We start from the raw sequence: 12,597 nt of genomic DNA on the forward strand, positions 1-12,597 counted from the left end.
CACCTACCCATGGTCAAAAAGAGTTCTGGGAGAGCTCTAAAGCCCCCTTAAGAAACTTTAGCAACATAGAAGAACAAAAAATGTGAGAATAACCACACATAAAGAGAAAGAAGAACAGCTTCATTTTGCCTGCATCACCCCATCCTTTAAGCTGGCATTACTCAGTGCTAAGAGGGAACTCCTCAGCTAGAAAGAACTCTCCTTTCAGGGAAAGAGAGAGAAGAGTGAACGACCAGCGTCCCAGCCTTTCAGGGCACACATGAAGTACCCACTTTGGTTTCCCCCCACCCAGAGACTGGCAAAGCAGAGAGATATAGAGATGGCTAGGGACAGGGAAGAAGAGCAGGGTTTACCAATATCGGGCACACAGCAGTAAAGACCACAGTTGTGTGACCTGTTCTATAGATAACCCCAACGTGGAAGGGCAAGGGGAACAGTGCACTAAGAGAGATACACAGCTCTGTGGGGGCAGGGGAGGAGCAGTCTCTGAACACGTTCCGGGAAAGGGGTCACCTTCCATGCCAAGATGAACTTTGCATGAATAAAGATTTAAGTGAGGACAGACTGAGAAGAGTGAAGAGGGGAATGGGGTGTCGACCAAATTTCATCCACCTGCAGTTTTACCTACTCAAATTTTATCTACCACGGCAAGAAGTTAGTATCTAATATTTTAAAATTACTTTTAAATACAAGTATTCGCGTATTAGTTATATAAATGGAGGTAAACACAAGAACAGCTATGACAGAAATGGCTAAAGTGGTTTCCACGGGGAATGGGACTGGGGGGATAGAAAGGACTGGGGTTCTGAGGTTGGGGAGGGCCTGTCACGGTTCTTTATAAAGACTTCAGTACTATTTGATTTTAAAGGCACAAGTATGGATTCCTTAGATAAATATTAATTTTTAAGTGAGCTTTAAAGAATGAGTAAGGTTTCTCCAAGGAGAGGGAGGAGGCGGGTATTTCTAGCAGAGGACCCAACATTAACAGAGAGAGGCGGCAGGAGAGCAGAGGGAAGAGCAGGTAACCCATTAGGATGACTGTGGAACACACCTCCCTGCGTGGGGACACATGAGTTGGTGCTTGACTGCAGAAGGCCTTGGATAGAAGGGCGCGCGCGCACACACACACACACACACACAGAGGCACTCATGTGGTTGTTGGCAGGAAGGCAATAAAGAGTATTGGGCAAAAGGGTGATATGCTCAGAACTGAGCTTTACGTACAGCAGTGGTTCTCACCTTGGAGATTAACTTCCTTAATGGCCTCCCAGCTCCATTTTAGAAGACTTGAAAATGGTACTCCATTTTGTCATTGTCATCCACCACAGTCACGCACCACGTAACAATATTAACGATGTTTCGGTCACTAATGGACCACATATGTGACAGTGGTCCCATACGGGTAGCACCACATAGCCTAGGTGTGTAGTAGGCTCTACCACCTAGGTTTGTGTGAGTACACTGTGTGATGTTCACACAGCAATGAAATTACCTAATGACGAATTTCTCTAAACATATCCCTTTCATTAAGTGAGGTATGCCTGTACTGATTTTAGTCTTGTGAGTGTTGAATAATGAATTATTCATTTCAATTATTTGAGTCAGCCCCACTGGCTGAAGATGGTAAAGGCTGACTGAAGCAAAAAACTAAAATTTGTTATTCAACATTCACAAACCAAATGAGTAAAGAAGAACTTTAAGTTCTATATCAGGGTTCATGTAAGGCAAAAACATTCCAAAGGAAAGATGGATTTGAGGACATATATGATTCTGAGTGTAAATGTCTGGGTACAAGCAAAAATTTCAGGGAGCATTTCAGACTTTCGAGGCAGTGGAATTGGTGAAACCAAAGTCAAGCTCTCCAAACAGTAAAGGGGGCCCAGGTAATATCTGGAGTACAGGTGGAACAGGCAGAAAATTCCATTAATGTAATTGTATGATATGATGAACGGACAGAGTTGGAAAATAGGATGGCAGGGTAGGGCAGAGGGACCTGGAGGGCCCAGGATGGATGGAGAGATCAGCTGGGCTGGTGGGGGGAAGGGGCCATGGGCACACCCTCTGCATGTCCCCTCCCCCACACTCTGAAACCCTTTGTGACTCTTCAGTGCTCTGTGATGCAGGCCTGGGATTATAGGCAAGTGTGGACACTCTCAGAGCTCAGTTGCCTCAGGCAGCCTTGCGATTCAGAAAATGGAGTTCAGTCAATGGAATGTTCTCTCATTTCTGAATAGCCATATTGAGTTGTTTTTGAGCATCTGCTCAACCTTCTTAGATAGTGACCACAACCTCACCATCGTGTGTGGGTTGTGGTTGCTTCTTCTGTTCCTGTGCTTCCTGGTGGGGATTCCATCTTTACCAACCTTCTGGAAAACCAAAATCTACCAAAAGGTAAGGATCCCTGGGCAAGCCACCAACAGGGATTTTTTATTGTTGTTTCCATTTCTAGTCCCACATTTTTAAATGAGTTGGTCCAGAGAGACTCCTAAGATGGCAAGTCTGAATAGAGGATAGAACATCATCCTTCTAGGGGAATAGGCCAGGCAGGACTAGGGGTTCAGCTGGGACTGTTTCCCATTCAAAACTCACAGACCATCTGGGTGTGGTGGAGGATTCCTGGATTAGATCCCATCAGTGATTTCACAGCCCTGCATTAGGTTATTCAGAGAGTTTGGGATCTGTGTAGGAGAACACTGTTCCCAACACTGGATCATGAGTCACATTCCCATGTCGGGCGTCATTCGACCAAACCGTCCTTTGTATTGGGCAGATCAGGAAAGCAGGGCTGAGCCTCTGAGCAGACACTGGAGTGTGAGCTCTGTCCCAGGATACAGGGTCCTATCTGAGGAAGCACAGATGTGACTGTGGGCCTCAGAGTCTATGCCCTCCTTGAGCAGAGGACTTCTGACTGAGAATATCAAGTGTGGACTCTAGCCAAAAATCCTCCTTCGAGTTTTTCAAAGAAGGAAGAATTGAAAGTATCTTATCACCTTTAGAAATTCAGAAAGGGAAGGAACACAAAGTGCTAGTAATAAAAATAGAGAGTGACATTAATCTTGGATGAATAGCTGAGTTTCCTAGAGAGAGGAGCAAGACAACTAAGTCCTCGCTCCTCATTCTTTTCTTTTTGTTCTCAGCGTCAGGGCAGAGCCAAGAGGAGAAGAAAAGGTGGAACATCAAGTGGTAAGGTTCCACCTATCCCACCTGAGCTCTCCAAGGGTGACCCTTCCTGTCTTCTCCATGAGGTCCAAGGTCCACGGTCTCTGAGGATGTCAGTCACTAGATAGAGTCCCTCTCAGAAAATAGAGGCCTCAGAGGAAAGGCTCATGGGAAGGTAGTCAGAACCCGAGACATTTCTCAGATTCCTGCTCTGCCCAGCTCTGGGCATGAAGCAGTGATGGGCCTGGACAATGGGTGTTGCCCAGTGGGTGGCCGTGGGAGACGTCAAGAGTCAGAACTTCTGTCTCCTGACCTTGTGAAACTACATTGACTTCCTGGATGATCAGACTCCTCTTTGAGGTAACCATTGACCTATGTTCCTCACATGGTGGTTTTGAACATCCCATGGGATAATGTATGTGACAGTACTTTATAAATGAAGCAACAAACACATGTGAACCTTATTAATATTATCATTGACCGTTTGACCACATCTACTGATTCTTGGGGCTTTCAGAGTTAATAGCCCGTTAATATCCCAAGGGTCTCCCCTAAAGGGACTCCTGTGTAACACCTACGCTTCTACCTTTATGACATGTAATTCACTCTTCTGGTTTCCCAGGTTGGAGAAACTACCAGAGGGAAACAGAGGAGAAAAGGAGGCTAATTTCTATTCTGAAAAGGTGACTAGTCTTTTCTTTCCTGATCCCTCTTTAACATGTTCTCTGCAATTCCAGGGATTCAGTACAGCCTGCAGTAGTCATGGGAGAGGTTTGCCATAGGAACGGGTATGTGAATGAAGGCCTTGGGGTGAGGGCTGCTGAGTGTATGGTGAAGTCATAGACGTGGGGCATTGTGAAGGGGCAGCAGGCTTCAGGCGGCCCCTCCCCTGACAGGCCAGCAGGTCCTCCTTTCCTTGTTCTGGTCCTGGCTACAGTTTTCTACTTCCTGTCTCCCGCAGGCCCCTAGGCCGGCCTCTCGATACCACCCGCTTTCGTCAACTATTATGCCCAGACCCCTCCTGTGAGGTGTGTAATAGCACAACTGCTGAGGTCAATCGGCTGCTGTTCCTGGAGGACCTGGAAGATGATACTGCCTCTGTGTCCTCTATGGCTTCCACAGCTTCTGGGACTGAGTCATCATTCACTCTGTCCTCTGCCTTCTCAGAAGTCCCTCCAGGAGACCTAACACCATCCCCTCCACCTGACCCTTCCCCACCACTCCCCTCCGTTCTCTCACCTAACCCAATGACACCCTTAGCTGACTTTCTTTCACCCTCACCACCAGGTCACTCTATGCCACCAGAGCCTTTTCCTCCCTTGGAGTCCAAATTCCCAGCAGACCATTCCCCACCCCAACCCCTTGCCCTTCCCCCTCTCCCACCACATGACACCCAGGCAATGGATCCTATTCTCCAACCAGAGGCCACTCTGTCTCTGAATACGATCTTCTCTCTTGACCGCACCCTTTCCCAAGATATTAACCCCTTACCAAATTTGTCCCAGATAATCAATCCCACTGATTCACTGGCTTGTCATCACGCACCACCAAGCCTGTCTGTCTCACCACCGACAGACCACCCTTTAACTGTGACTCAATCTAAATCTGTTTCCATCTTATTGAAGTCTGTTCCAGAGAACTCATCTCCAGATAGCCCTGGCGGGTTGTCCACTTATGTCCCAACAATCAGAGGCACTGACCATTCAAGCCTGTCAATTTCAGAATTATCCTGGTGGCAAGCTTGTGCCAAAGACTTGTTCTTAGCACCTTCCACCTTGGCACCATGTGATTTTAATCGAGAGTTTCTTGCCCTCCATTCTTCAGAGTCCTCTCTGGAGAGACACCCTACAGCTAACCTTATAGAGCCTGGTAACCTCTCATTTCTCAGCCCTCATGTCCTGGCACTCCTGGAGAGACAAGTCCGAAAGAGGAGTGATTTCCTGATGTGGAAGGAAAAGGAGAAGGAGAAGGGTTCTTTTCCAAAAAAACTTAGGCCAGGCCACCAACTAAATCCTTCGGGGAAAACGTTAGAGTCAAATGCTGATGAGTGTGACTCAGCATGCTCCCTTCCTTTTTGGAGCAGTGCAGGCAAACCAAAGGAGCTGCACATGCATGAGCAGCCCCCATATCCTAAAATCTTGGAGGACCATTTACAGGAAAAATGTCTGCAGCTCTTCTGGGGTCTCCCATCTCTGCACAGCGAGTCCTTGCCCTCTGCTATCCGTGACTCAAGTGACTGCGCCACAATCTTCCTTTTCAATACCATCTCAAATGCCTCCACGGGCCAAGAATCCCCAGTACCTCTCCATCGCCCACCTCCATCCTTGCCTGAGATCCAGCCCCAACCCTTGCCTCAAACCCTGCCCCAATCCCAGCCCCTACCTCTCACTCAGGTCAAGTCCCAGGCCCACCTTAAATCCCCACTCCCAATCCTACCATCTGGTCCTCTACGCCAGATAAGGATCTGTGGAGTGTGTCACCATAGACCCCAGGATGAATCAGAGTCTCTCACCTCATCTGAAATTCAACAACCGGAATGGAAAGTGTTGCAGAAGCAACAGGAAAGTTTGTGGGGCTCCCCCTCTGTAGTCCAAAGATCTCAGGAAGAATTTTGTTCTTCAGCTCCCAACTTTCCTTACCTTCAGGCCTCCCAGGCCCATGCCTCCATCTCCGTCCTTCACGTAGAGTTTCCTCTCAGTGATGAGCTGAGGAAGAAACTGGAACATCACCTTCAAAAGAGGCTCATCCAACACCGGTGGGGCCTGCCCCGCAGGATCTGTGAGTGTCTGTCACTGAGGATGCCTCCAAGAGATTTCTCAGAGATACCTAAGTCAGAGAGCAATCGTGGACTCTCACGGATCTCTGTGAACAAAGATCTAAATGTTGGATTGAGCCAATCCAAAAGCTTCCATGAGAGGGGTTCAGAACTGCTTGAGGTAGAGAAGGAGATGGGGAAGGATCAGGGGCATAGCCCAGAGAACGGCCCCAAAGCTCATCTGTTGAGTGACCCAAAGAGCTCTTCAGATAAGGATCCGGCATATGACTCTGAGAAAGACCTAAATAGTCACGTGGCAAGTCTGTCAGGGAAAAATTCAAGGGCCTTGGAGGAAAGTCTAGATCAGAAACAACTTGAAAATGTCCTAAAAGCACATTTGAGCAAGAAGTTTGAGGAAATCAGTGAGGCTCGGCTCCCTGGGACGGTGCGCAGTTCATGGCATGCTAGCAAGCAGACATTGTTGCTTTCTGACAAATCCCACACCCAAATAACACAGAGGAGTTTGCCACCTTCACTGGGTGGGAACTCCTCCCTGAATACCTTCCAGGAGCTTTGCTTCATTGATTCCAGTGCACAACAGATGATGGAAACCCATATTAAAAGGTTTCATATGAGGATGGAGTGGGGCCTTCCCTGCAGGGTCCTTGAATCCATACAGGCGTTTAAATTGGAAGATGCTGCATCCCAGTCCTTGCCCTATTTCTACTGCCCCCCTCAAATAACCCAACTTGGGAAGTGGACTCCAAATCCGAGGGCTTCGAGCCCCATCGAGGAAGCTCTAAATCTGTTCCTCAAGAAAAAGCAGAAACAACAAATTCAGCCCTGGTCCTGGATCGTCTTTGCCCTGCCACTTCACCTATGGGCAGGGAAGGACAAGGGGTGCTGAGACAATCACCCTCTGGTATCAACCAAGAGATTGCAGAGGTTGTTCAGAGGAGTAAGGGTGCCAGGCAGACTCATCTGCCTGTCACATGTGGCATCACAGGCAAAGCGAGTCAGAAATTTACTCAGCTAGGCAACAGATGCCCCCCAGAGCTGCCTGCAAGGCAAGCTGGTGCCAAACATGAGACAAAGGATGAGAGAGTGAGTTCCAGTGATAGAAGAGAAAGGCGACAGGACAAAAAGATGAAGTCGGAACCCTTTTCCATGCACAACACGGCCAGGGACATATTCAGGGCCAAGGAGCTCAACGCTCTGCAGTCAAAAACTGGTAATGTGTTGACAACCAGCAAGCCAGGAAGCTCCCAAATGATACGTGAGAATCACAGTAAAATAGAAATTACTGGGACCATTGAAAGCCCTGCACCAAAAAGACAAGTTCCCCAAGACCCGAAGTCATCGGATCTTAAGGAATATCTGTTTGGGGAATTAAAGTCGAAACTAGAGAAGAGGAATCAGAGCCAGGTCCAAGGCCAACACACTGACAGGTCCCCTGCCTCAGAGAGCTTGACTTACAAAGCCTCACTGACTCATGCCCACGGTGTCTCCAGTGGGGACATGGGAGCTTCCCAGGTGCTGCATGTCCATCTGGAGGACAGTGGGATCAGCAGGCAGCAGTGGAAGGAGCCTTGGGTCCCTAAGAAAGACCTAAAGAGGTACGAGGATAAGAAATTCCCACCAGCTACAATGAGAGTGAGCCCTCCGGGCCCCAACAAAGAAGAGCTTGGTGGAGGGGATGCAGGTTTGGGGACATCCCAACCTACAAGAAAGAGTTTCCCTACTCAGATCACAGCGTCAGAGGGGATGCTTGGGAGCAAGTCTTCCCAGACCTCATCACAGAAGGCACAGCCTCCTCCTGAAAGTCTGTTCAGAAAAAAGATGAACCACATTTTTCAATGGCTTCATCCTGGGACAAAAGGCAAAAAGCAAGAACATCCCCAGGAAAAGGGTAGCCCCATATCATCTGCACAGAGCAGAGGCCTGGTTAAAGGGAGAGCTGCCGTTACTGGGACCACCACGGCTCAGAAGACCAGGACGTCCCTGGGAAGTTCCCAGTGGAGAAACTGCGGCAGCGGTGTGCAACAGAGGTCACCCGCCCTCAAGAGCCCCTTCCTTCCCTGAGGAAGTTTGTGAAAACTCAGCAGAAGGCAGAAGAGCAGGCCCAGGCAGAGCCTGTCCAGGGGCATCCTTCCCACTACATGGCTCCCTCCAGTAAAGTGCCAAACACCAAGTCCTGCCACCAAGAAGTTGTCTTTGCTGGCCAGAATTATCCTACATGTTTTAGACGGATCAGAGACCAGAACAGACACCCTCAGAAAGTCATGGCGTTTAAAGATCAGCTATTGGATCAGAAGCGTCCCTTATCTGTGCCCCGCAGGGAGCATGTGCCCCATCCAAGCTCCACCTGCAGGCGTCAAGCCGGCCCAGGGGCCTCCAGCTGTTCTCACAACTGCTAAAGGCACTATGTTTAGGGATCCGTCTCTATGTCAACAGAAAACACTTTTCCAGCGTTTCGAGAGCGGAAAATTTCCCACCGCAAAATAATTCCTTCTTGTGGAGAATATTAATTCTCCCCAATAAATGATTCTCTAATAATAGTGATGTCTTTTCTGTGTCCTGTGTTGGGGGCATGGGTTTCAGGTAACTCAGGGCTTGTGCTTAGGGAAAAGGAGGAGTGAGTTCAGCTCTTACTGATTGCTTCCTCTGGCTTCTAAAAGGTCACCAGTGCTCTGGAGCTCTTGCTGACAAAGAGATATCACGTGTCCCCAAAAGCCCATTTCCTCCCTGATGAAGTTTGAGGAGGTGGGCTCTGCCTCCTGCCTCTTCGCTTAGCCTTAACGAAAGTGTAGAGCAGCCCACACCTTCCACTCACTGAATGTTTTACATCCTTCAGAGAGTAGGGAAGACAGGTGTTCTCTATCCGAAGAGGGTCAAGAATAGGTATGCAATTCATGAAACAACAATGAAGAAAAAACAGTGGCTTCATCATGATTTAGAGGTCAGTGACCAGAGGACCCCACAGGTGGGTGAACCCTGAATGGGATTTGGGGGGTGTGGGAGGGTATTGCTGCAGTGGATCCTGGGCTGGTGGGGGAGGGGCTACGAACAGCACAGACACACCTTAAGAATCTGTCATGTGAGTCATATTAATGTGTTAGGGAAGAATACTTTAAACTTTACATTGAGGTTTCCCTACTGGAAAGGCACCTGGGGGAAGTGGTTCCCCTCTGTAGGTATTTCTTCAGACTGCCAAATGATATTTTGTTGCAGAGCAAAAGCATCACTCAGCTGCCAGTAGTAACAATGTTGACCAGGTAGCCACCTACCTCCCAGGATAAAATAAAGCTGAGAGTAAGGAAAAGATGACTTGGAGTAAGCGAGGAGGGAAGAAAAAATGAAGAGGGGAAAGAAGGACCTTGCTGGTAGAACAAAGCTTTATGCCTCATCATCCATATGGTGACCCTGTCCTGTTCCCCCCGCCCCCTCCTCAATCTGATCCAGGCATCACCACCTTGAGGCTGATCCAGGCACTGCACAGCACACTGATGCCTTATTCCAAAAAGGCACTGGGCTGTTCTTTGAATACTAAACAATATCTGCAGGGAGGTCATGAGGCATGGCATCCCCCTCTTTGGGGAAGGTGATCTTGCTGCCTTCCTTCCATCTATGCTTAATAGGAATATACAAGATCTTGCCCTTAGTGTGTACAGTTCACCTATCAGGATGAAAGCGCCACCTCTGATATTCACGGCCTTGGTGGAGCCATGGCTGGTCTCCCCCAGAACACCTGGTGTTTCATTTCACGACAAGAATACTAAGAAATATTATTTCTTATATATTTTTCTCCAAGAAGACATTTACATTTAATGATTTAGGATAACTCAAAGTTCTCAGAATTGTTTTTAAAAAAGAAGATATGTCATTAAGTCTATGCATATTAGAATTTTGCCTAACAGACATTTTCAGTTAGAAGGCATTATTATACTCCTAACTGAAAATATTTTAGAGATTCTAAAAAACACTTTGAAAGGTATATGGATGAAAATATAGAGCCAAAGATTTATTCTTAACATAATATTATTTCTTGAGAGGAACACAGAAAATTGAAATTACCTGCAACTTATACACAAACTGGGAAAAGATTTTAGACAGAATATTCTCACATTAATAGCCATTTCTATGCTCTTTAGAAACTATTTAGACAATAGAGTGAAGAGTCCTTGTGCTTTAAAATAACCTGGCATGATATGAATCACACCTACATGTAGGATATTCTGCCAACGTTGCTGCTTTCTACATGTAGGACATGGTGCCAAGCACGTGATTTGTTTTTCTTGATGTTTTCTTCACTTCTATCTGATGAATAAGATGACTTTTGTTCAGGATGAAGAAACCGAAGACTAGAGAGGTCATTGACTTACCTGATGTTACACAGATATTATGTCCTGGAATCGGAAATTAAATTTAAGCAGTTGACTCAGGAAGCCACATGGTTAAGCATATGTCATTCAGTCCCTGTAAATATTTTTGCAGAAACATGCCGTATTTAACTGATTCCCTACAGAAGATCATGGACTATTTTGCCCAATTTTGACTATTATAAGCAACACTATGTTTGATTTTTAACATTTACACCGGTCACATTCTATATCTAAACACATATTACCTCATATTTCTGGTAATGAGTTTAAAATGAACTGAAATCACTCCATATTTTCTCTTCAAAAGAAGCTGGTCTACTCCTCATTCTTCCCTTTGATGTCTTAGAAAAGGAGATCAAATTTCTATCACCTATGGTGGAATTACTAAGTCTGCACAAGGTATGAATAAAAAAATAAAGAATAATACATATGAGCACAGATGAAGAAATATCAGGGGTAACATCTAAGTTCAATGAGGGCAGTGGCCATATAACCTTTAATTTGACAACAATTTCCCAACAGGGATACTCTAACTAAACACTTGTCGAACTACTGAATAGAAATAGATCCTTTCTACAAAAACACATAGCCAAGTTAAAAGCCTGCAGTAAATAATAATAGCTCCCATTATGCAAAACCAAAGATGCACCAAGATGGAGCTAATCATTTTATGTGGATTTTGTAATTTAATCTCTATCCTTAAAAAGTGGATATTATAACTGACTCCGTTACATAGATGAGCAAATTAAAGCTCAACTACTTTACTCAATGTCAAATACAGCAGGTAAGTTGAAAGCCCAGGATATGAATCCAATAACAGATGCCTAACCCCACGTGTTTACATACATTGTACTATCCTGCCCCTATAATAAGCAGCTTAACAGATAATTTAACAGCCTTTGAACATAGAACGACTTTGTCTTGGCAAAGCATCCTCACATAGTAGGATTTATTTTCTCCTATGTGTGTTGCATATAATATGAATAGGATTTAAGTTTTTCACAGTTAGATAATTTTGGCTAGGTCTGTCTTCCTCTTCTGCTCGCCCCTGGATTCCAGGTCTATGTGAGCTGCTTGGGACATCACGAGTAGTGTTAGACATGAACTTGTGCTGCTCTTTCATCTCTGCTATTGATAGACTGTGTTCATTCATCACCAAGTCACCCTCCTCCAGGGCCACAAGAGGATGAAGGACCAGATTTAAAAAAAAAATTAGATATGAAGATGGAGCATGGAGAATTTTCGGATCACAGGTTCCTAAGAGTAGCAGATTTCATAGTCCCTGTCCCTTATCCAGGAAGTTAGGGTCCAAAAAGACATAGAGTGATTAAATAGTTTCAACAAACCATAGAGACCTACTGCTTGCCTCATAAATTGTTACACTGAAACTACCTAGGAGCGAGGATGTAAGCATACAGCAGGCTGCTGTATCAGAGGGTTCTGCATCCTCAGGTTCAAACAACTGCAGATTGAAAGGCCTAGGATAGTTGTGTCTGTACTGAACGTGTACAGATTTCTCTTTCTTGTTATTATTCCCTAAACAACACAGCATAACAGCTATTTACATAGCACTTACAATGTATTAGGTATTGTAAGTAATCCAGAGATGATTTAAAGTCCACAGGAGGATGTGCGTAGGCTATATGCAAATACTAACCCATTTTATGCAAGGGATTTGAGCATCCACGGATTCTGGTATCTGCGGGGCTCCTGGAAGCAATTCCCTGCAGATACCAAAGGACCACAGTATATCAAAACAAGTCATTTGAGAAGAAGAGGTATGCTCCTGGGGAAGGCATCCTCTGACTCAGTCACTCTGCGGCAGGATGATAAAGAAGACAAAGGAGTGTGCTGGGTTAGCACTGGTTATCCTCTTTGACATTTGGCATTCAGCTCAACTGGAGAAAAATGTGTGGAACCAGCAGCAAATCTTCTCTTCCTCCTGTGAATTCCTTGGATCTACCTTCTTACAGGAAGTAAATTAATCAACCAAAAACCAATAATCGGGGGCCGGCCAGGTGGCGCAGCAGTTAAGTTCACGGGTTCTGTTTCAGCGGCCCAGGGTTCGCCGGTTCAGATCCCGGGTTCAGACATACGCGCCTCTTATAAAGCCATGCTATGGCAGGCGTCCCACATATAAAGTAGAGGGAGATGGGCAGGGATGTTAGCCCAGGGCCAGCCTTCCTCAAAAAAAGAAAAAAAAAAATCAATAATCTACCTTCTTACAGGAAATATTCAATCAATACAAGTCCTTCTTTCAGGACTGATAGACTATGTTTCGTATATGATGTTTTATATATA

The sequence above is a fragment of the Equus asinus genome, chromosome 20 (genome assembly GCF_041296235.1).
Source record: "Equus asinus isolate D_3611 breed Donkey chromosome 20, EquAss-T2T_v2, whole genome shotgun sequence".
In the NCBI taxonomy this organism is placed as follows: Eukaryota; Metazoa; Chordata; class Mammalia; order Perissodactyla; family Equidae; genus Equus; species Equus asinus.